At 39.7% G+C, this 23,161-nt stretch overlaps 1 long non-coding RNA gene across 1 annotated transcript in view; it reads right to left on the bottom strand.

The window, feature by feature from the left end:
- The window catches only part of LOC121496504, an 80,887-nt gene that overhangs the window by 1,460 nt on the left and 56,266 nt on the right, over positions 1-23,161 (bottom strand). Inside the window, exon 2 of the long non-coding RNA XR_005989257.1 lies at positions 976-1,100. This is a non-coding gene — a long non-coding RNA (uncharacterized LOC121496504). The remainder of the gene's footprint in view (positions 1-975; positions 1,101-23,161) is intronic.

Genomic DNA, 23,161 nt, shown 5'->3' with positions numbered 1-23,161 from the left:
ATATCTCTCAAAACTGGGCCTTTCTCACCACTTGTATAGATTTGAATCTTCAGCATCACTTGCATTTTTTTTTTGATTGAGGTTCTTTCTTTCTTTCTTTCTTTCTTTCTTTCTTTCTTTCTTTCTTTCTTCTTTCTTTCTTTTTTATTTCTTTATTTGAGAGACAGGGGGCAAGGGGCACAGGGGCAGAGGGAGAGAAAAAACCCAAGCAGACTCTGCTGAGCACAGAGCCTGAAGCAGGGCTTAGATTCCAGGATCAAACCCCAGCCAAAACCAAGAATTGGAAGCTTAGCTGGCTACACCACAAAGGCACCCCAACTGAGAATTTTTTAAAAATGTTTTTCTGTTATCTCTACAATTGGGATTTTAGCACTGTCACTAGTTTTGCCTTGTCTTAGTTTGTTTTGCTTTAGTGGTTGTTTGAAGGATTATGCTATGCATTGTTATCCTCTCATAGTCTACCTCCAAATAATATTACATCACTTCCTGTAAAATGTGAGATCCTTACAACACTTTACTTACATTTCCTTATAGTTTATCTTGTTACTAGGATGAGGAGAGAGGGGGAAAATTATATGATTATCCCAAAAGATGTATAAAAAATAAGACAAAATGTTAATATCTAGGTTTAGTAAAATCCTATAGAAAACTAGAAATAAAAAGCACTTTTTTAAACTAATATGGGGTATCTATGAAAAACCTACAGGGGTGCCTGGGTGGCTCAGTTAGTTAAATGTCTGCCTTTGGTCATGATCCCAGGGTTCTGGGATGGAGCCCCATGTTGGGATCCCTGCTCAATGTGGAGTCTGCTTGTCCCTCTCCCTTTGCCCCTCTCCTTTTTGCCTCTCCCTTTGCTCATGTTCTCTGTCTCCCTCTCTTTCAAGTAAGTAAAATCTTAAAAACAAAACAAAACAAAACAAACAAACAACAACAACAAAAAAAACCCTACAATTCACATCATCTTTAGCAACTCACACCATCTTTATTGGTGAAAGCCTAAATGCTTCTTTCCTATGATCAGAAACAAAGAAAGGGTGTCTTCTTTTCCAATTTCTACTCAACATTGTGCTGGGTGTAGGGGTGCTCTTGTCCAATAAGATCTGAAAAATAAATAAAAGGAAAACAATTTAGAAAAGAAGAAATCAAACTGTTTTTATTTGCAGAATTATGTATCTAGCTAATCTGAAGAGATGTATAAAAATAACTACAGAAATATAATAAGATTGAGAAAGCTTACAAAATCCAAGGTCAAAATATAAAAATCGATTGCATTTCTATACACCAGTAATGAACAATTGGAAAAAAAGAATTTTTAAAATAATACTACTTGCAATGGCATAAAAAATAAAATAATTTAATAAAATATGCGTAAGACGTGAAACCACAAAACATTGCTACAGAAATTAGAGAGAGATAAACTATCTTCATGGATTGGAAGACTCAGTATTATTAAGATATCAATGACCTCAAAATGTATCCATTTATTCAAAGCCATCCTAATGCAGTCCTTACAAGTTTTCTTGTAAAAATTGACAAACTAGTGTTAAAATGTATATAGGGAATACAGAGAATGTAGGATACCAAAATAATTTTGAAAAAGGAGGGCTTATATTTCTTAATTTGAGTATTATCAAAAAATAAAAAATAAAAAATAAACTCTAGTAATCAAGCAAATGTGGCATTAGCATTAGGATAGTCATGTAGGCCAATGGAACTGAATGCAGAATCCAGAAATAGAACCACACACGTCTAGCTAATTCATTCATTTGACCAAAGAGCCCAGGTCATATGATTGGGGGGAGGGCAACCTTTTATAAATGGTGCAAAAACAAACAAACAAACAAACAAACAAAAGCCTCAATTCTTACATCATTTACAAAATTATCTCAAAATGGATCACAGACCAAATATATTTGCTAATGCTGGAAAAGCTCAAAAAGAAACATAACTGATAAACTTTACAACTTTCTTGTAGGCAACAATTTCTTAAGTGAAACAAAAAGCATTTAACCATAATGGGGAAAAAATTGGCACTTTGGATTCCAATCAAGATGAAAACTTTCTGCTCTTCGGAATACATCATTAAGAGATAAAAATGAAAACAAAAACCACAAGCTAGAAGAAAATGAGAAAATATAGTATATTATATATATAAATAGTATGTATATATCTTCTGTTTTTTATATAATATATATATGACACACATTTGTATCCAGTGTATATAATGGATTTTACCAATTCAATAATAATCCAGTTAAGAACTGGGCAGCATTTAATCTGACACTTCATAAAAGAAAGTATGTGGACAACTCGGGTGGCTCAGCAGTTTGGTGCTGCCTTCAGCCCAGGGCGTGATCCTGGAGACCCGGGATCGAGTCCCACATCGGGTTCCCTGCAGGGAGCCTGCTTCTCCCTCTCCCTGTGTCTCTGCTTCTCTCTCTGTGTGTCTCTCATGAATAAATAAATACAATCTGTAAAAGAAATTTTTTTTAAAAAGTAAATAAATAAAAGAAAATATGTGAATGGCCATAAGCACATGAAGAGATGCCAAGTGTCCCTAGTCATCAGCAAATGAAAATTGAAACCACAATGACATACCACTGCACATCCATTGGAACAGCTAAAATTTAAAAGGGTAATAATGTCAACTATTGGCAAGGATGTAGAGCAACTGGAACTCTCATACATTGTGGTGGCTCATATAAATTGTACAACCTTGGAAAACTGCTTCACATTTTCTGATAAAGTTGAACATGCATTTATTACATGACCCAGTGATTTCATACCTAGGTATTGACCCAAGAGAAATGAAAACATATGTCTACAAAAAGACTTCGATACAGATGTTCATCAAAACTTACTAATAATAGCTAAATCTCAAAAAAATGTCTAAAGGTAACTACCATATAAATAGTAATATATGTAAATATATATATAGTTTATCTGCATATTGCAATACTAGCCAGTTATAAATAAAAAGGAAAAATTACAATATAAGAAAATTAATCTCAAAAATGTTATGCCGAGCAAATGAAGCCAGACTCGAGTATAGATAATGTGATTCTATACATATGAAATTATAGAATAAGCAAAAGGAGTCTCTAGCAATCGCAAACAGATCAGTGATTATCTAGGACTGGCAGCACAAAGGGACGTGAGTGAACTTTATGGAATGATGGAAATAATATGTATCTCATGTGGATGGTGATTATATGTCAAAAACCTCTGAAACCGTGCATGTAAAGTGAGTACATTTTATTATGCTCTATATAATTTATACTTTAATAAAGTTGATTTTAAAGAACAAAAATGACGTATCATTTTTAGACTATTAACCTGCCAAAAAAAAATGTAAGAATTTCCAAGAGTTGATGAGGAAATGAATAAAGGACACAGCTCATCAGATAATCAATGGACGAAACCCTTCCATAGGGTAATGGTGCAATCTTTAGTGACAGCTGTAACAACGTGTACTGTTCTGTTATTTTCTTTTTTTTAAGATTTTATTTATTTATTCATAAGAGACAGAGAGACAGAGAGAGAGAGAGGCAGAGACACAGGCAGAGGGAGAAGCAGGCTCCATGCAGGGAGCCCAATGTGGGATTCGATCCTTGGTCTCCAGGATCACGCCCTGGGCTGAAGGCGGCGTAAACGGCTGGGCCACCGGAGCTGCCCTGTTCTGTTATTTTTCCACTCCTTTCTAGGACTTGACTAGACAAATGTACAAAGTTTTAGCCTTAAAAGTGTTCATCTAAGTATAGTTTTTCATAGTTAATATTGAAAATAAACTGTCCAACAATAGCATAGAGGTTAAGTAAATTATATTCATATGCTAAAGGGCCATTCAGCCACTAAAAAAAATGGAAATCGTATTTGCCAATATTGAAATACATGCTTAGTATCTTATAAATTTAAAAATGCTTGTAAAACTGCATGCTGTGATCTTACTTCTGTGCAAATGTTCACAATAAAAAGGTATAAAATATAATAAGTTACTATCAGCAGTTTTACCTGGGTAAGATTGCGATGATCCTTTTTCTCTTCATTTTTTTTTTTAGCTAATCAGCTTTTTCTCATTAATTTCAAATAAACATGCAATGTTTGTGTAATGACAGAGATATGAGTTTATGATGCTAATGCAACTGCTGGGTTGTTCTTAGTAAGTAAAATAAAGGGTAGCATGGAGGGACCAGGTGCTATGTGGAACATTATGAAGACAGGCATTGCTGATGTGACCGAAACCTCACTTTTTGAGTCTGTACTTGTGGATGGGAACCAAATCCCAGAGGGGAACCATTCCTGGGTTCCTGCACCCCATAATCCCACCCCTAGGCCCCACATTGCAGTCAGACTTCTCCCTCTTTCAGGTCCTCCTGACATGAATGATTTCGCCTATTCCTCCAACCAGTGGACTCTCCTTGATAAATCCATTTTGAAGGAAAGCTGCCTTAGGAAGAGCCACTCACATCAATGATGACAGGGTAGTAAATTTGGGCCGAAGTGACTTCATGTCGATGTAATCTCCTCCACAATATTTAAACTCCGCGAAGGGGACAGCCATCTACTGTAACATAGAGAAGCCTGACAGCTTCGTGTGGTGGGAGGTGTATAGGTTAGATCTCAACACCTGGTGGATCATAGGGATTTATAAAGTCATCACAGGAGAACACCTTTAGGTGGAACTCCTTGAGACCTTTCAAATGTCTCCTGGCCAAACACCTAATAAGCATCCTGGACGTAACTTGAGCACTGGAACTAAGAATTGCTGTGTATATAAGCCATGACAGCTCTGTGAAGTCTTACAAGGGAAGGTTCAAAGAACCGAGTTAATTAGCTTAGTGGGAAGAAAGTTGAAGAGAAATTTAATAACTATCTTCAGGAATCTGAAAGGTTCTTGTAAATAGACTATATCCATCAGTTCTCAGTATCCACAGAGAGCAAAACTTCTGATGCAGCAAGAAGGCGCTGAGTAAGACATGCTTCAGGACTTCCCATTCCACACTGCAGTAGGTTGCCAGGCGATGGAGTATTCCTTCCTGGAAACCTTTCAGAATAGGATAGACAAGCCACTGTTTGATTACCTGGATTTAGTTCTGGATCAAAGAATTAAACAAATGCCCCTGTGTGTCCTTCCAGCATGAGGGATTTGAAGTTTTATTTTAACTAGCAAGTCAGCCTATCAGAAGAAACCCATTGCAATGGCCACAAAGTGCTTAGTGTTAATTTTTCTAAATACCTATATTATGTGTAAGAATGAGATTAATTAAATTTGGAACTCTCGACATGGCAAAGGCTGTGTATTTTTAGACTTAAAAAAATGCAGCCAAAACAAAACACTTCTTCATGCAAAGAAATTTAAAAGTAACTCGGACACTTTGTGCCCTGGAAAAATTTCGAAGCCTGCTATCATCAGGCACCAAACATGCAAATATCTACTTTCGTCAACTGTCAAGCAATAAATCAGTGAGTTTGTGTGCTCTTCAGCAGAAATGCCATCCTCTCCAGTTCTGGCCAGGAACAACAAAAAACAGCTAAGGAAATTCGTTTCTTTCCCAAACCATTTGAAAATGTCATGCTTTGTTTGCAACTATTTCAAGATCTGAGATGCAATTAGGTCCCAGTAGTCAAAATATTCACCAACAAACCCAGCGAATGAGGTATTAACCACACCCTGGTGAAATTCCTCCTGGAAGCAGGCTGGTAGTGCAGTCAATTAAAACAACTTCAGTTTATTTAAGACTCAGCCCATGAAAACATTCCCCAAAGCTTCAGCTATGAATAGTTTTCTTGTGCAGCTTTCCAAACCTTAGCCTCAGGGCCGAAACATTGTGCATAAAGCACAAGAGCTTGGAAGTGAGACTCATGGGTCTGGAGGGCTTTTTTTTTTTTCTTCTTCTTCTCCTGTGAAGCCTTTAGCAAAGCAAGCTGCTAGCAAACTTTTGTGCCCCAGTCAAATTCCAGGGTCCCAGAGTAGTAATTAACCATTAGCACTGGCACCAAAATAAAGCACCAATATCTTTTGGTGAAGAGGCAAACAAAACGTGAGGCCTTTAGCACTAGTTAATGAACAATTATTAATTAATCAACTCTGAAATAAATAACCATCTTCAGTTTTGCCAGGGACTATTTACTTCCAAATTATTCCCTCATTACCAGTAACAACCAATTTAGGAGCTGTATTATGGCATCGATTTTATTAATGTCACATTCGTAAGGCTATTGTAACAATAAAATGACATGCAGCTGTTAAAAGAGTTTTTCTTACATATTAATAATGTATTTATGGTAGATTTTAACATTCTATGTCTAAGGCTGCAGCACTTTATACACAGGACTTGCAAAAAGATTAGCCAGTTATGAATCCATCATTCTTACCTGTTCTTGAAATAAAGACTTAACATTAAAAAAAAAAAAAGACTTAACATCTTCGTGAATTTTGCAAAGGCATTTGCACATGTAAAGGGTTGCAGCCAAAATATTATTTTAGGCAAAATTATTAATTATTATTTGTAAAACTGCCCAAGAAGGCTAGTAATAAACTTCTGTATGATGTATTGATCTCTTTGTAAAGGGGATAGAACAACCCCTTTCTGCTTTTCCCCGTTTGGGTCTGGGTAAAAGGTGAGCAGTGAGCAGAAGTGGCTATTCCAGTTAATTAAGGATGAGACAGGGCAGATTCTTTTAATATTTTTGTTTTAGCGCTAAAAAGAGACAACTTTAGGAAATACATGTTCAGTTATAGGCAAATCAGAACAGGGACGGCAATTAATAGATTGGTTGTGTATTTGTAAAATCAACATAGAAAAATCTAAGTATACATACAAGATAAATTTAAAAGGACAGTGCTTACACAGAAAAGAACTCTGCCAGAAATCCTTAAAATAACAAACTCCCCTTGGCGTTATCAACTGTGTATTTAAATGTTGATATACAGTTAACTTGGCTGAAATACGCATCTTATGTAAGAAAGTGACAAAGGGGATCATGGAAAGAGGGCCAGTCTTCTTTGTAAGCTAATGAGCCCTGAATTCAATTTCCAGTTCTGTGAGTTTGGGGGATTCACTTCTGTGAACCCCAATCTTCATGTGTAACATGGGTTAGTAAACTGCCTTTGCACAGTTGTCCTGGGGATTAAATTACATAGAATATATAAAATGCAAGGTTTATGGAAGGCACTCGCTTAGTATTACAAATGTTATCTTGTGATATACCCAGGGAGTCAGCATGTGGGGAGCCTGAGAGAGAAACCCCTCCTAAAGCCACCCATTGAGCAAGTCCAGTTTGCGGAGACCATACATCCCAAGTCTCTCCAAATCCCTCTTTTTCTCACAAAGGCTTGCACAGGACTCTACTGGGTGGCAATTTGGTTGTCTTTATCTTGTGCATTAAAAAGCGGAAAGAAGAAAGGAAAGAATTTTTTTCAAAGGAGAAATGATGGTTGTTCTAAACCACCCAGAAAGCATGATGGACAAAACCTGTGAGGCCCTGCTTCGAAAGCTCTTCCAACAAGCGTGCCCACAAGGAGAAACATGCCACACCTGTGGAAATGAAGTGAGAATTTAGAAACAGAAGTCCAAGCTTGAGAAGGTGATTTTTATGTTTCTAAAGCAATACTAGAGAACATCCTCATGGAATCTTCTCAGTGAAGGGATGAATGGGAGCCTGGGAAGGATGTGACAGGACTAAGGATACCAACCTTGTTTTTCGCCCTACCCGACATTTACAGCTCATTTGAACGTTCCCTCTTGTTACACAGATTATTGCCAGGGTCCCCCAAATGCTGTTCTTCCCCGTCCCTTCCTCTCCCAGGCTACGGCTTTCTCTGCTTTCTTCCATCCCAACTCCAGTGTGTCCTTTCCTTGGCTGCTTCTCCTTCACTTCTTGGCATCTTTGAATATGTTCTGTCTGCAGATCTCTTTCCCTGCCCTCCGCTTTCCCTCTTTCTCTCTCCCCATAGGCCCTCTGTCCTATCCTGCTTTTGTCCTTGCTCAGCACAGATCATGAAAGGACGGTTTGGGGGATCCTCTCTCACTCTCTATCCCCTTTCAGTCTGGGTCCCTAAGACATACTGTTGGAGCTGCTAGAATAGGGATGGTTTTGCAGAAAAACTTAGGAAGAATGATAGAATCAGATGTCTTCTTTTGTCATATAATAAACATTATATGGATAGAGTAGCAGGGTGGTGTGGCGGGTGGGAGGTGAGACTCTTGTCACCTTCCTCTGAAGAATGCAGCTATGCAAGGGCAGAGGGCACACCGCAAGAAAACTGGGATTCTCTTAGGAGCAAAAGTGGATGCTAGACAGACAACCAATGAACAGGAACTACTATCACTGGTTTCTACATTTGAGCAATAAATTTGTTTAGAGCTTCCTAAGAGCCAAAACTACAATCATAATCATATAATAATAATGATAATGTTTATTTCTTTCCAAACCACCTTGCTACTATATCCATTTCTGTTTGTGACCCTAATCAATCCAGATGAGTATTCCACCTAAGTAGGTCCAATCAGACTAAGGGGGGAAATGCTTCCATGACTGGTGATAAGCTTTCATTGTCTCTCTTACTTAATATGAAGGCATGCTGCCCCAGCCGGCTTGCAACCACAACAGGACCCAGCCTCAGAACAAAACGCATACTCTGAGAATGAGAAAGTCCAGAGACCAGAAGGATCTAGTTCTTTATGGCATTGTTGATCCCTTTTCTCATCAATCTGGGAGCTGGTACTCCCTCCAGATTTCTTGCCTGGTGAGATGGTCAGGCCCTGCCAGAGCAGGGATGGGGGATGGGCATACTTTTCCTGGAAAGGGGCAGATAGAAAATACTGTAGGCTTTGCAGGCCACACAATCTCAGTTCAGCTCCATCGTTGTAGTGGGAAAGTAGCCATTGACAATATGTAAAGGAATAGGCATGTCTGTATTCCAATAAAATTTCATTTACAAAATCAGGTGCTGGCCTGGATTCGAGGGTTTTGTTGCTTTTGGTCATCCTGATGGACCAACTCACCCCAGACACCTGAATTGCAATTTTCTTGTATCAGATTTCAGTATTATAAAAATGAATCACAATTGCTTTTTTGTTTTTTGTTTTTATTTTGAAATATAATAAGCTATTTTGAAATCTTTTTCTAAAATATGACAGGTATACATATTCTTTAAAAACACAGATATATTACATACTTTACATACTTTATTCTTCCTTTTTCCTCCTGAATATGTATATGTTCCCTCCATTTCCCATCAACATTTGTACATGCTCAAAAATCTTTGACCTTAAGATACTCTCTTAGAATGTCTCACCTGTTTTGCTACTATTATACCTCTCTGCAACTTTGTAAAAACATATTGCCACCTAATGACTGCTAATTCAGCCCCAGACTTTCCCTTGGGCTCTAGATTTGCATATCCAATAGTAGAGTTAACATTTCTGTTCGTGCTATCTCAAAAGCATCTCAAAATGAACACAATGTACGGCCCTACCAACCATCCAATCGCTCTGTCAAAACTAGGAATTATAAGTGATACCATCCTTTTCATCAACCCCTACCCCTCTATTCATAAACACGTCCTCTTGATTTTTACTACAAATTACTTCTATTTCCTCCACTCCAACTCCAGTCCCAGCTCCTTCATGTCTTGCCTGGACTGCTGTATAGTAGTTTACCAGTCTCTCACCTTCTTTAACTCTGGTGCCACCCAACCTGTTCTCAAGAGTAGCAAGAGTAGTCTTCCCAAATTACAAATTTGATCACAAAATTTCCTCCCCTAAAAACTTTGTTAGTTTAATTGCTCTTCGGATAAAGACAAAAGTCCTTACCGTGACCTTAATGTCAGCATGGCCATGCTCTGCCCGGATCCCAGCAGACTGTCCACCTGTCGGTCCTTGTATGTCCCATGCTCCCGCATCACAGGCCTGTGACTCTGCCTCCAGAAACCCTCCTGGTTAGGCCTCCCAGAGTGGCAGGTAGGCATTTTGCAAAGTAGGACACCATTGGTAACTCCTCAGACTTAAACCCCACAGAGTGCATGCTGGGAATAGTAGTAGTTAGAAGCAGTAATAATTCTAATAAAGGTTTTAATCTGTGCCAAGCACTATGCTGAGCCCATGGGCTAATCTAGCCCTCACACAACACTACCATGTTAAAATTACCCTCACCATTTCACAGATAAAGTAACTGAGGCTTAAGTTTTCTCAAGTTTCCATAGCTGGCAAGTGTCAGAAACATGATGCAAACCATTCAACCTGGCAGCAGGGTGCACACTCTTGTCCCCTGCACTGAATCACTCCGATGCCTAATCATACACATCTTGGGGGAAATAAACCCGACGGCATGCTCCAGAGAAAGAGACGATCTCTGTTTAGAGAGCTAGCAGAGCAAGACTACCTCAATCAGCGTGACTTCCTAGGACTGAGGGGAGAGGCAGCCATGTCTTGGGCTATGGCATCTCTGAGGGAGTCCAACAGAAATCATGGACACCTCGCTTTTCTCTTGTCTTTTCAAACTTGGGACAAGTGGAAAACAAGAAAGTCCCCTTCTCCCCTCAAACATAACGCCACAAAGGAATACTCTTTAGCGATGGTATACTGCACAGCCAGGATGGTCCTTCACATATTCAGAGCAATGTTCACTCTTTAGTATGACATAGGGATTGTACTTTTATCTGAGCAGTGTGGGAGGTGGGCAGTTGCCATCCTGGACTTGGCCTTCAGGTGGTGAAGTGAAAGGCACAGATTTCTCCTTATCTGGACAGTGACCAGCCCAACACTTTGCCCTAATCTCTCTTCACCTGTTAGTCTACCCAAGGGAAGAGCCCATAGGATTTATCACTGAAAGGATGGATGAGCAATAGTGAGTGACCTCTTCTTGTCAAAAGGGTACTTGAAATCATCAGGCAGGAAGGTCACCGCGTGTGTGAGAGACAGCAGTAATTCTTTGCAGAAAGGAGGTGAAATGATTAAAAGGACAGGTCAAGGGATAAAATGGAGTAAGTAGATGAGTGGAGATTTGTGGGTCAAACATCAAGCCAATGTTTCCACTTTCCCACCACTGCTGTCAGGAAGCAATTGCCTCTTTGTTCATTTAAATGACAGGCTTTTAAGGGGCGGACATCCGCCATTAATTTCAAACAAAAGCCTCTCTGGTTCGTCCCTGGTGGATCAAGCTGCTTCCATGAAATAGCAATAAATTGAACTGGTTTCCCTTGGAGTAGAGGACTGTCTCTCACTGTGCTTGGGAGGTAAAAAAAAAAAAAAAAAAAAAAAATTAAGAGAAAGAGAGGTTGATGAACCACACTCCTGCGTTCTTCAAAAAAGTTTAATAAGGAATGATACGGAATCTTAAATATTTTTTTTCAGTTCCTTATTTTTATCTTTTCTCCAGATTTCATCTGACTGCCCCGGCTGCTGCCCCCAACACACACACACACACACACACACACACACACACACACAGCTCTTTTTACTCCTTATCACAGCTCCAATTATGCCACAGGACCTAGTCAATATCATTTGGTAGGACCCTCTGAGTTCCCGAGGGGTCAGTTCCTGGGGTCAGTCTCTATCAAAGCCATAATCTAACTATCTCCAGTGGTCTCCAGAAAGACAAATGGAGACCAATTAATATTTTGCATCTAGGAGTGCCTTTTTTCTGGCTGATAGACTTTATCTCTTCCCTTAAGGGAGAGGTCTGGGATTAAGGACCTGAATAGGGACTCACTTAAACCAGCAGAGCTCAGTTTGGTTTTGTGCCAACAGCAGAGGTGAACATTGTTGTTCATGTTTGTAAAGAAAGGAAGATGACACACATCCTGTGCACTAGAAGAGTCCCTCGATACCAAGCCCCACACAGAGCAAACCAGTAACCAGTAGTAAAGGGACTCCCAATCCTACAAAATGAATGGCTCCTAGAAGTAGGCTCTGAAATCCTCAAATGGCCTAAAAAACAACTCTTTGTTGTTGTTGTTGTTGTTGTTGTTATAGATGATCAGATAAGGCAAACCTAGAAAGTCAGCATTCTAGGATAAGACGCTCCCACCTGCAGTCTTTGGAAAACCTAACACATGACAGTGTGGTACTCTGACATATTTATATGAGAAGGTGAGAACCTGCCAGTTTCCTCAGCTTGAGGCAGCATACTTTATGCCAAATATGAATCATCCTATAGTATTCTTTCTCAAAGGGATGATACAACTAGTCATAAATCAGTACACTGAAAGTGATCCAGACACTTTTATCTGTTTATAATCTTTTTTTTCCAGTTGTTGCAAAATCATTTTCATTTTATATACAAGAAGTCCTGCTCGGTGCAGCACAGCTGTGCCTCGGCTTCAGCCCCATACTTTCTTAAGTAAAAAAAATAAAATAAAATAAAAAATAAAAGGCTTATCAGACCAATACCATGGGAAAAAATTATAAAGAAATTAGCACTGTATGTTAAAGACCAATAAAGCATGAAGGTTAGCAATCTAGCCTCCATTGTTGAATTGACCTACATTTTAGGTCTCACTCTGTCATTTATTATCTCAGTGGAGGAATTATACTCTACTCCTCCATTCCCACCTCCCCCACCATAAAATGGGGATAATATAAAGGAGTGCGTGGAAGTAGTCTTCTTTAAAAGTTAGCTAGTATTATTATTATTACATTTAGAAACCCATCCATTTATAAAGCCATCTCCTCAGATTCAATGCCCTTAGAAAGAATGTTTGTGTCAAACAAGAAGACAAATACCAAGCTGTTTTTGGATTAAACTAAGCAGACTAAAAACTAAACTGAATTCATCCTGCTTAGGACTTAAGTTCTGAGGATTTTGAAAGAGAGAGAAAAAGTTTCTGCACAACAAGGAAACCATCATCAAAATGAAAAGGTGCCTACTGAAAGGAAGAAAGTATTTGAAGATCATATCTCTGATAAGGGGTTAACATATAAAATATAGGAAAAACTCCTACAACTCAGTAACAGAAACAAAATATGATTTAAAATGGGCAGAGTATGATGGGATGAGCACTGGGTGTTATGCTATATGTTGGCAAATTGAACTCCAATAGAAAGAAATTTAAATAAATGAATAAATAAATAAAATGGGCAGAGTAAATGAATAGTCATTTTCTGAAGAAGGTATGCAAATGGCCAATAGACACATGGAAAGATGCTCAACATCACTGCAGGGAAATGCAGAACAAAAAACCACAACCAGATATCTCTTCACATCTCTGGCTAGTACCAAAAAGACAGGAACTAACAAGTGTTGAAGATATAGATAAAAGGGAACCCTTGTACATGGTTGATGGGAATGTAAATTGGAACAGCTACTATGGAAAACAATATGGAGGTTCCTCAAAAAACTAAAAATACAATTACTATATGATCCAAGAATTCCACTTCTGGGTATTTATCCAAAAATAAAAACACCAAACAAAAACAAAAGCAAAAATACTAACTTGAACAGATATATACACCCCTATATTTACTGCAGCTTTATCTGCAATAGCCAAAATATGGAGGCAGCCCAGGTGTCCATTGATGAATAAATGGATAAAGAGATGTACATGTGAATATATATGTATGTGTGTATAAATGTATATATATACACACACATATAAATATAAATATATATATATGGAAATGCACTTTGGAATCTAATATAAAGACCAAATGCAAATGGCTAACTGTTGTTATGTTTTACCTATAATAGGACATTTTTAAAAATGACATTGTGGTATGGTTATAGGTCATTGGACCAGGAAACCTGGTCATATATATATATATATATATACACACACACACACACACAGTGTAATATTAATCAGCCATAAAAGAATGAAATTCGGCCATTTGCAACAACACAGGTAGATCTTGAAGGCATTATTCAAGTGAAATAAGTCAGAGAAAGACAAATAATGTATAATCTCCCTTGTATGTGAAATCTGGAAAAAAATTAAAAACCACCCAACCAGGGATCCCTGGGTGGCGCAGCGGTTTGGCGCCTGCCTTTGGCCCAGGGCGCGATCTTGGAGACCCGGGATCGAATCCCACATCAGGCTCCCGGTGCATGGAGCCTGCTTCTCCCTCTGCCTGTGTCTCTGCCTCTGTCTCTCCTTCTCTCTGTGTGTGTGACTATCATAAATAAATAAAATTAAAAAAAAAAAAAAAGAATAATATTAAAAAAAAAAAAAAAAAAAAAAAACCACCCAACCCAGCTCATAGTATAGAGAACAGATTGGTGGTTGAGAAAGGGGGAATGGATGAAGGGGAAGAAAAGCTACAGACTTGCAGTTATTAAAAAAAATAGGTCTTGAAGATGTAATGTACACCCTGGTGACCATTGTTGATGATACTCTATTACTTATTTGAAAGTTGCTAAGGAAGTAAATCTTCAAAGTTCTCATCACAAGAAAAAAATCTTTTCATAATAGATACTTAGACTTATTGTGATGATCATTTTGCAATATGTACAAATATGTCATACACCTGGAATTATGTCATACACCTGGCATGAATATAATATCATATGTCTGTTATACCTCAATAAAAAGAAGGGGAGAGAAAGATAGAAGGGAAGTGATTTCACTCGAAGGGTTTGCTTACTTAATTTAGCTCAAGTGATAGTTAGCACCAGAGCAGATTTCTAGATGTGGATAGATCAGGCTTTCTTAATCTTGGCACTGTTGATATTGGTGGCCAGATAATTCTTTGTCATGGCTGCTGTCCATGCATTATAGGATGTGTAGTAGCATCCTTGACCTTTATGAATTAGGTGCTTGTAGCATATTCCTTTCCATGAAAAACTGTGACAACCAAAAATGTCTCAAGATGGATCCTGCAAATAACCCTGGCAGACAAAACTGCCCCCTGTAGGGAAACTGGATCGAGCAGGCAATGACACTGGCCTTGACTGCAGGTGAAGAAGGATGTAATCTGGACCCCAAAGAGTCTCTAAGGCCCATATGATTTGAGAGGAAGTACACTTGGGAGGGAAGAGCCACCCTGCATTGGCTGAAGGAGAAAAGGTGAGTGCACACATTTGTCAGCTGCAGACATCAGAGCAGATACCATCAGCTTACCCTGAAAGGGACATGGACAGCTCAGAGGGCAAAGCCCAGCACACACTCAAAGACCATGCTGGATCAAAGCTCTCTTCCCTCCGCAGCTTCCCTCAAGCCCCAGTCACTGTCTTAGGGCCAAATAGAGAGATAAAATGGAGTTCCCAAACAACTAAGTTCAACAATCTGAAGACATTGCTGAAATCACTGAATCATGCCAAATGAAAGAAAGTGAAAGCTCCTAGGTGCAGCTTCAAAAAATAAAGACACGACACTTTCTTGGTACATGGGAGGGCTGTGATTTTGTAACCCTATCCTATTTCTAGCAGCTTTATCTGCCAGATTCCTAGAGCCATCTTAGAAGGCTGCCATTTTGATAACAGCAGCTGTGTCACACAACTGTCCATCCAAGGCAGAAGAAACAAGTTCTTAAGTCCAAAAGTCTGTGATCAGACTTGCCCTTCCACTTGCTAGATCTGAGAAACTCAGCAGGATCACTTGTTTCACCTCCCACTTCCCCATCTGTGAAATGGGCCTGGTGATCTTTGTCCTCCTTCCATCAGAGTCATTTGACATGATCCTGAAAGAGCATGTAACACAAAAGTGCTTTTTAAGTCATACAAGATTATAAACGTTTGAATCATATTACTGTACCTGGCATATTCTGGATTCTAAATAAATATTTGCTGGTAAACACAGTAACTCAGCATTTCAATTCTGTGAGTTTTCATAGAGTATAGATAGTTTCTCTTCTAAATAAAATATAGATAGATTTATGAGAAGAGAGAAAACACTTTTACCACATTTTAATATCTGAATCCTAATTTACCATAGCAAAGCTTTATATATTAGAGTTGGAAAGACCTGTAAGATGAGTTCATCCAAATCCTTCATTTTCAAGGTCAAGACACAATGACTCAGTGATGTTTGAAGGCCAGTACCATGCTTAAGGTTTCCTGGTCCAATGATTTATCAACCATACCACAATGTCATTTTTTAAAATGTCCTATTATAGGTAAAACATAACGACAGTTAGCCATTTGAATTTGGTCTTTATATTAGATTCCAAAATGCATTTCCATATATCATTTCATTTGCTCCTTAACAATATGGAGGAGAGATGTCATGACCCACACTTAGTCACCTGTGAGGAAATCAAGTTCAAGTATGCAAGATAACATGTTCACGAAATGCCAAACCATGTTGTAAGGGTCTTTTCCCTGTGCTCCTTTTATACAGAAAAGATCTGCAATTTCTGCAAAGAGAGCAGAAGAGAATAGAGAATAGTCACTTCATAGCACGCATTAATGACTGGATATCAAAATGAGGTGATTAAGCAAGATTTCTGGGTCAGAAAAAAACAAGTGAGATTTCCTTGGTTTCTGAAGGAACAAATATGAAGACAATTGAAGCCACAAGTGAGTGCTGACTTCAGTTAGAAGCACTGATGGTTTGTAAGTTCATTTAAAGAATAAACATGGCTTGGATCACCAACAAACCACTCTAGCCATGTGATTAGATTTGGTATTTATTGTCCCTTGGAGTGAAATGTTACTAAATAGACTGTGCTCTGTGATTTCACCCTAATTTAACTGAAAGGACTAATTTGCACTATTTAAGGGTAAATTTCTTTCTTTCATCATGGGACATGCAGCAAATCAAATGAAGAGGCAATGTCATGACACAAAACAGGAGGGCTTCTGGAAAAATGAAGGACTTCAAAAGAGCTCAGTGAGAGACAGTGTTGACTGGGGACTCCGTACTAGATTCTATGTCTTTTGCTGTGTACTCTTGGGGATATAGAAAAGGAATGTTTCAGTATTGAGATGGAGTCATTTGTGTCCATTCAGTAAATATTTATCAAACATCTATTTTGTTTTATGAAATAATTGAAAAATAATTGGGCTTATGTTCCCATAGAGAGGTGGGGAAGGGTACTAGTAAATAAAAATATTTATTTTTCAGAAAATAAAAAGTGAAGGAAATAAATAGGACAATCTGATCAATGACAAGTAGGTAGCAGGGAAGGATGAGGGAACTGAGTCCTGAACAATGAGAGGCCAGCTCAGGGAAGAGCTGGGAGAAGAGTGTGCTAAGTCCAGGGAATAGAAGGTCAAAGACCCCAGGGCAGGAGTGCCGAGCCTCTCTGAAGAATATCCAGAGACAGGTATGGCTGGAGGGTCAGTGAGGAGGCAGCATGAGGTCCAAAGCAACTTTGAAAAGAAAGGAAAGCCCATGATCATAGAGTGATGTGGTTAGGATACAGATTTGATTTGATTTGATTTATTATTATTTTAGATTTTATTTTAAATACAATGGGAAATGACTGGAATAGGGTGGAAGGTCTAGCCTCAAGTGGCTATACTAAGTTGGGTTAGAGTTTAGCAAGAGCCCAAGTTGAGCAACCCCATGGGTTGTGCCAGCAGGAGTTCACGTGGGACAAGACCAGGTTCAGTATGAAGAAGTTGGTACAGGGATTATGGAGGGAAGTCTGTATTTGGGAATTTCTTTTTTGGCTTATGCTGCTGAGACCATGGTGGTCCACACTGGATGGAGAGAAGGAATGCTGGACAGGGGATGGATAGAGTGGAGGGACAGAACCCAGAGCTCTGCTGGGAACACACTGATCGAAGTCAGGCAGTTATCTAGACAGTAGGCAGCTGAATATGCAAATCTGGAGCACCATGGTGAGTTTAGGGTGAAAGTAGAGTCTGAGAGTCAACGTTGGGAAGCATTTCCAGCCAAGAATGAGCACACCTGGGGTTGGGGTGTAGATGGAGAAAAGAAGGTGATGGCATCAGAGTCCAGCTGTTACTAACAGGTGTCTCCTCTACGTGAGAAAGACCCAGCGAAGACAAGAGGGAGGCTAGTGAATGTGGTGGGAGGAAGCCCAGCAGACGCAGTGTCCTCCAAGGCAGGAGCCCCTGTATTGCATGCTGCTGACATTTTGAGCATAATTGGATTTGTCAACATGAGGCTCACTGCAAAGTGTTTCTTTTAGGTAAAGTGTGTAGTACCCCAAAATGGTTGTTGACTGTGTTCAATAAATGTTTGCTAAGTGAATAGGCGCGTGGAAGGATGGATGGATGAATACAGACAAGGTAAAAAGTTCTGAAACCAAGATCTGTCAGGGACTTACTCCTTGGTCTTGGGTTCACTTAGGATGTATTGTCCTGGTCACTGAAGGCTCTTTAACACAATATATTAGTCTGGGTCCTCTGGAGAAACAGAACAGATTGAGATAGAGATTTATTGTAAGGAATGGGCTCACATAATTATGGGATCTGGCAAGACCCCGGATCTGCAGGGTGAGTCTGCAAGCTGGAGATTCCGGAGAGTTGACCGTGTGGTTCCACAGTTCAAAACCCAGCAGATGCAAGACCCTGCAAGAGCCAGTCTTTCGATTTGAGTCTGAAAGTGGAGAAAAGCTAATATCACAGTTTGAAACCCATTAGGCAAGAAGGACACACTTTCACTGGGTTTGGGATCAGCCTTTTTGTCCCGTTCAGGGCTTCAGCTGATTGAATGAGACCCACCCATAGTAGGGCTTGACTCAAATGTTAAATCTCATCTGAAAAAACAGCCTCACAAAACACCCAGGGTAACATTACACCCAATATCTGAGGAATCCGTGACCCATAAAGTTGACTATCACAGTCAGGCGTGGATAACTCCCTGTCTGGGATTTTGCAGGATGGATGGTGGGTTAAAATGTCAACTGGATTACTTTAAAACGTCCCCTCGACCTCAGAGTTCATGACTCTAGGATGTATAAGATAACACACAAGTGACATAACCCATAACAAAAATACTTTTTAAGGACTCCCTGAAAAAGAGCAAGTTCTCTGCTGCAATAGCATTAAGGATGAGCACAGCTCAGACCAAGGCTGGCTGACCAGCCCAGGGCCGTGTCTATGTGCTCCCTTGGTAAAGGCAGAGTTGTCAGAGCCAGAGGATTCTAGCCAAAGTGTGAGATCTTTTTTTTTTTCTCCTTCTTTTTGTTCTGTTTTTTTTTTTTTTTTTCCCTCCTTTCTCTGACAGAGGTCTGTTGAAGGGGATTGCTTTGTTTCACTGGAAGGCCCTTGGGTGCTGTAAGGTTCTAACTGAGGGGCTGGAGAAAGCCAGGACAAAGGAGGGAAGGAGCTGTGTCTCAGGCGGAGGGGATGCCTCTCTTGGCTCTCGCTTTGGCCCCTGACTTCATGTGCTCATCCCTCCTGCCTCTGATTCCCTCTGCTCCTCTCTGGGTTTTCTCATCCTCCACGGACATCGCACACGCACCGATGCCAACGGACGCCTATAGGTGGCAGCAATCTTCTGAGACAGCGGTGGCCCTGAGCCGGATTTCTTCTCCCCTTGGCACACTCTGTTCTTTGCAGCCCTGGGCTTGGCGCCAGGCAGGTGGTGGGTGCGTGCTCCTGTGCAAAGCAAGGACGTGGTGCTGGCCTGGCACGTGTTGGAATATTTGCTCTTCTAAATGAAACTAATGTTCAGGCGGAGGGAAGGACAGAAGCAAGTCATATCCTTTTAAAAACTTTGGGCTCACAGATGCTAAAAGTTGCGGCCCTGGCCTGCGACGGCTGCCGCTGAGCTCTCGCCCTTGCCCAGAAGCTGAAAGAACAAGAGCAAGCTGAGCCAATCCACCGTGGCCCATTGTCACGTAAGTGCAGATGTCCAAGGAGGTCTGTCTCCCCACATCTTAAATAAAGATAATTGATGCACAGCAGACGGGCCAGGGAGCGCACTTGCCCCAGGACAGGTTGCTTCGCCTAATAGAAATGCACCACGGAGGTTGTTATGTGTCATCACATGTCAAAGGTTCAAGGACATCACATCACACTGTGGTCTTTCCCAAGAAAAACAGCTGATGTGCATGCTCCAGAGCTTGTCTTTCCACCGTTAACACTGTTGTCTCTGGAGAGCCCTGCAGGGCAGCAGGAACAAATGGAGCATGGAGGGAAGGAAACTGAGTCCACCCTGTGAGGCTTCCCGCAACCGTCCCGGACATTTGTTCAATCCTGGCACCCCCTTGAACGAGCCAGGGAACCAGAGCCAGTACTCTTCCCTGCAAGCCAGGTCCACAGTGTCTCAGGACCTGTCCCCTTCTCTGAGCTCTGAGGGTGGGTGTTTGTCCCAAATAGTTTATATTTGTTTGTTTTTTAATTTTATTTTATTTTATTTATTTTATAAATTTATTTTTTATTGGTGTTCAATTTGCCAACATATAGAATAGCACCCAGTGCTCATCCTGTCAAGTGCCCTCCTCAGTGTCCACCACCCAGTCACCCCCACCCCCCGCCCTTCTCCCCTTCCACCACCCCTAGTTTGTTTCCCAGAGTTAGGAGTCTTTTTTGTTTGTTTGTTTGTTTGTTGTTTGTTGTTTTTTTTTTTTTTTTTTGAGTTAGGAGTCTTTATGTTCTGTCTCCCTTTCTGATATTTCCTACCCATTTCTTCTCCCTTTTCCACTATTCCCTTTCACTATTATTTATATTCCCCAAATGAATGAGACCATATAATGTTTGTTCTTCTCCGATTGACTTATTTCACTCAGCATAATCCCCTCCAGTTCCATCCATGTCGAAGCAAATGGTGGGTATTTGTCGTTTCTAATGGCTGAGGAATATTCCACTGTATACACAGACCACAGCTTCTTGATCCATTCATCTTTCGATGGACACCGAGGCTCCTTCCACAGTTTGGCTGTTGTGGACATTGCTGCTATATTTGTTTTGAAGAAGTAGTTGACATACACAGTTTTAAAAAATTAAAAATATGTCAAAAGGGATACAGGGTAATGACAGATGCCCACTACCTGTCTCCGGGCCACCACGGTCATGAATATTTGACGTATTCCTGCAGAGTAGGGATGCATACAAATAAAGACAAATATATATCCTTATTTTCTTCCTCTTTGACACCAGAAGAGGAACTCTATTCATATGCTTCTTCGTCTTGCTACTCCAGATAACACTACAGCTTGGAGATCTTCCTGCAACAACATCTAGAAAGTTCCCATCTCCTGGTTATCCCTCCTGGGATGAAGTCCTGCATAAAGCCATTGATTCGAGTACATCAAAGTATACCCCAGGTTTTTATAACCACTTTGCCATGAATAGATATTTTGGGTATTTCCAATCTTCTGTAATTATAGTCAGTGCGATAATTAAAAATCTTGTAATTTGTCTTTTCAGCATCTGCCAAGACATCTGAGGGATGAATGGAAGGGTAATTTCTGGCCCAAGGATGTCTTCCACATCTTGCTGTACACTGACATGTTTGCGTCCTCCCAGAAGTCTTATGTTAAAACTCTAACCCCCAATGTGGTGCATTTGGAGGTGAGAACTTGGTCAGAAGAGAGCTGACTTGGTCAGAAGAGCAGAGGCCCCATGAGTAGATGAGTGCTTTTGGGAGGCCCAGGGAGGTCCCCTGCCCCTTCCTCATGTACAGTAAGACAGTGGCCATCTGTGAACCAGGAGGCAAGTCCTCACTAGACATGGAGTGTGCTGGTGTCTTCATCTTGGACTTCCAGCCTCCAAACCATTAGAAATAAATTTGTGTCGACAAGTGATCCAGGCCATGGTGTTCTGTTACAGCCCAATGGACGAAGACAGTCCTTTATTCATGTTGCAGGATTTTCTTCACCTGTATCTTGCCCATTTTGTGTTAACGTAATTCTTTTTTTTATCCTTGGGTTGCTGGGGCAAAAGGGGTCTTTGCTTTCATTATACCTGCTCACTGGTTACTGTTAATATAGATGAAAGCCACTGATTTCTATATAATAATTTTATATTTTATTTTAGTAAATCTCTTATGATTTTCAAAATGGACTAACTGGTTCACCTTCATTTGCCAAATATTCAGTTTTCTTGTCTTCTGCATATAATGGCGATCTTCCATTGTCTTTTCCATTTTTAAATCTTTTTCTTTTGTCAAATTCCATATTTAATTCTACAGCGAAATATTAAATAACAATATTAATGAGCATCCTTGATTTGATTTGGGTATTCAATGGAACGCTTCTAATGTTGGCTTTTGAATTGAGATACACAGATTTTTGTCATGTTACTGTCCCCGTATATCAATTTTATTATTTTATTATTTGCATCAAAATGGTTATTGAATTTTTTAAATGCCCTTTGTGAAGCTAGGTAGGTAATCATATGAATTCTCTACTAGTGTGACAAATTATATTAGACTTACTGTTGAATCACCATTGAATTTCTAGCCTACTCTGATTATAATTCTTTTCATGTGTTGCTGAATTCTGTTTATTAATATTTTATTTGTGGTTTTGAAACTGCTATTCATAAGTAAAGTTTATAAATGGGATTTTACAAAATTTCATCATATTTTGGTATTAATATTATATTCACTTTAAAAAATAATTGGAAGAGTTTTTTAATGCTCTGCAAGCATTTCTATAACCTTGAAATGATCTGTTCTTTAATTTTGGTAGAATTTCCCTCTGAAGCTGTCTGGCTCTTTGTCATGTCTCTGATTTGTTCTATGGAAATAAGCCATTTTAGGTTTTTTTCTCTATTTTGTCTGGTGTCAGCTTTGGCAGGTTACATTTTCCTGGAAAAAGTATCCACTTCCTCCAGGTTATTCAAATAATTTCCAGAGTTATTCCATGAATAACATGGTCTCATATTATTCTTCTAATTTTCTGTGTTCCTTTGTTCCCTCTTCTGTTTCTTATTTTTTTATATTGAATCTTTGCCCTTTATAAAGGTAAGGGTAGTTTTCTTTTTTTTTTAATTTTTTAAAAGATTTTATTTTTTATTTTGAGAGACAGAGAGCATGAGAGAGGGAAAGAGTGAGAGAGAGCACAAGCAGGAAAGGGGCTGAGCATGGAGCCTGATGTGAGACTTGATCATAGGACCCAGGGATCATGATCTGACCTGAAGGCAGACACTTAATTAACCAACTGAGCCAGGGAGCCTGGGTGGCTCAGCGGTTTAGCACCACCTTCAGTCCAGGGCGTGATCCTAAAGACCTGGGATTGAGTCCTCATCAGGCTCCCTGCATAGAGCCTGCTTCTCCCTCTGCCTGTGTCTCTGCCTCTCTCTCTCTCTCTCTCTCTCTCTCTCTCTCTGTCTCTCATGAATAAATAAATAAAAT

The sequence above is a fragment of the Vulpes lagopus genome, chromosome 8 (genome assembly GCF_018345385.1).
Source record: "Vulpes lagopus strain Blue_001 chromosome 8, ASM1834538v1, whole genome shotgun sequence".
Lineage (NCBI taxonomy): Eukaryota > Metazoa > Chordata > Mammalia > Carnivora > Canidae > Vulpes > Vulpes lagopus.
The sequence above is the reverse complement of the archived record's forward strand: the minus strand, read 5'-3'. Positions and strand labels throughout refer to the sequence as shown.